The 1,970-nt window shown below is 41.0% G+C and overlaps 1 pseudogene; it reads left to right on the top strand.

Moving 5' to 3' along the window:
- Positions 1 to 106: 106 nt before the first annotated feature.
- On the top strand, positions 107 to 1,951 carry LOC102829932 (annotated as a pseudogene).
- Positions 1,952 to 1,970: the final 19 nt, after the last annotated feature.

Here is a 1,970-nt window from a genome sequence, read left to right as displayed (position 1 = left end):
AGATAGTCAGTGTGGAAAACCTTTCAAGCAGATTGCAGATCTTATCAGGCGCAAAAGAGTTCTTGCTAGAGTATATTCTCACTGCTGTGCGTGTGGAGACTCCCTCATGGATCGTTCATCATGTAATCATCACATTTCTCATACTGGATGCAGTAGCTATCAGTGTAAAGAATGTGGAATGCCATGCATTTGTTCCTCCGACCTTAGAATTCATGCAAAAGCTCTTACTGATGAGAAAGGGGAAGTTATTGGTGATGCCTCGACTCTTACTGAACATAAAATAACTCAACGTGGAAAAGACTTCGGTTGTTCCTCATTTCTTGGTAAACATTTAAGAGTTCATAGTAGAAAGAGGCCTTATGAATGTAACGAATGTGGGAAAGCCTTTACATGTGCCTCATCCCTTCAGAAACATGAAAAAACTCACAGTGGACAGAGGCCTTATGAATGTAAGGACTGCGGGAAAGCATTTACTATTTCCTCAACCCTTACTGCACATATGAGAATTCACAGTGGAGAGAGACCTTATAAATGTAAGGAATGTGGGAAAGCCTTTACTATTTCCTCAAACCTTATTACACATATGAGAACTCACAGTGGAGAGAGGCCTTATGAATGTAAGGAATGTGGGAAAGCGTTTTCTCATTCCTCATCCTTCACTACACATATGAGAAGTCACAGAGGAGAGAAGCCTTATGATTGTAAGGATTGTGGGAAGTCGTTTTGTGATATTTCCTCTCTCAATAGACATATAAGAACTCACAGAGGAGAGAGGCCTTATGAGTGTAAAGAATGCCAGAAAGCCTTTATTCAGTCCTCAGACCTCATCAGCCACATAAGAACTCACAGAGGAGAGAGACCTTACGAATGTAAAGAATGCCAGAAAGCCTTTGCTTGTTCCTCATCCCTTCGGAAACATAAAAAAACTCACAGTGAACAGAGACCTTACCAATGTAAGGAATGTGGGAAAGCATTTTCTTACTCCTCATCCTTCACTACACATATGAGAATTCACAGTGGAGAGAAGCCTTTTGAATGTAAGGAATGTGGGAAAGCCTTTACTATTTCCTCAAACCTCACTACACACATAAGAACTCACAGTGGAGAGAAGCCTTATGAATGTAAGGAATGTGGAAAAGCATTTTCTTACTCCTCATCCTTCACTACACATATGAGAAGTCACAGTGGAGAGAAGCCTTATGAATGTCAAGAGTGTGGCAAATCGTTTTGTGATATCTCACCCCTCAACAGACATATAAGAGCTCACAGAGGAGAGAGGCCTTATGAGTGCAAAGAATGTCAGAAAGCCTTTAGTCAGTCTTCAGACCTCATCAGCCATATAAGAACTCACAGAGGAGAGAGACCTTTTGAATGTAAAGAATGCCAGAAAACCTTTAGTTGGCCCTCAGCCCTTACTAGGCATTTAAGAATTCACAGTGGAGAGAGGCCTTATTATGAATGTAAGGAATGTAGGAAAGCCTTTACTTGTTCTTCATCTCTTCAGAAACACAAAGAAACTCACAGTGGACAGAGGCCTTATCAATGTAAGGAATGTGGGAAAGCATTTAGTTGGTCTTCAGTCCTCACTAAACATAAAAGAACTCACAGAGGAGAGAGGCCTTATGAGTGTCAAGAATGTCTGAAAGCCTTTAGATGGCGTTCAGTCCTCACTCGGCATTTAAGAATTCACAGTGGAGAGAGGCCTTATGAGTGTAAGGAATGTGGGAAAGCCTTCAGTCAGTCCTCAACCCTCAGGAATCATTTAAGAATTCACAGTGGAGAGAAGCCTTATGAATGTAAGGAATGTGGGAAAGCCTTTAATCGATCCTCAAACCTCAATAAACATATGAGAACTCATAATGCATAGAAGCCTTTTGAGTGTAAGGAATGTGGGAAAGCCTTTAATCGATCCTCAAACCTCAGTAAACATATGAGAACTCATAGTGCATAGAAGCCTTATGAGTGTAAGG

Source organism: Chrysochloris asiatica, unplaced genomic scaffold (genome assembly GCF_000296735.1).
Source record: "Chrysochloris asiatica unplaced genomic scaffold, ChrAsi1.0 scaffold00312, whole genome shotgun sequence".
NCBI lineage: Eukaryota > Metazoa > Chordata > Mammalia > Afrosoricida > Chrysochloridae > Chrysochloris > Chrysochloris asiatica.
This window is presented reverse-complemented; position numbering and strand designations above follow the sequence as displayed.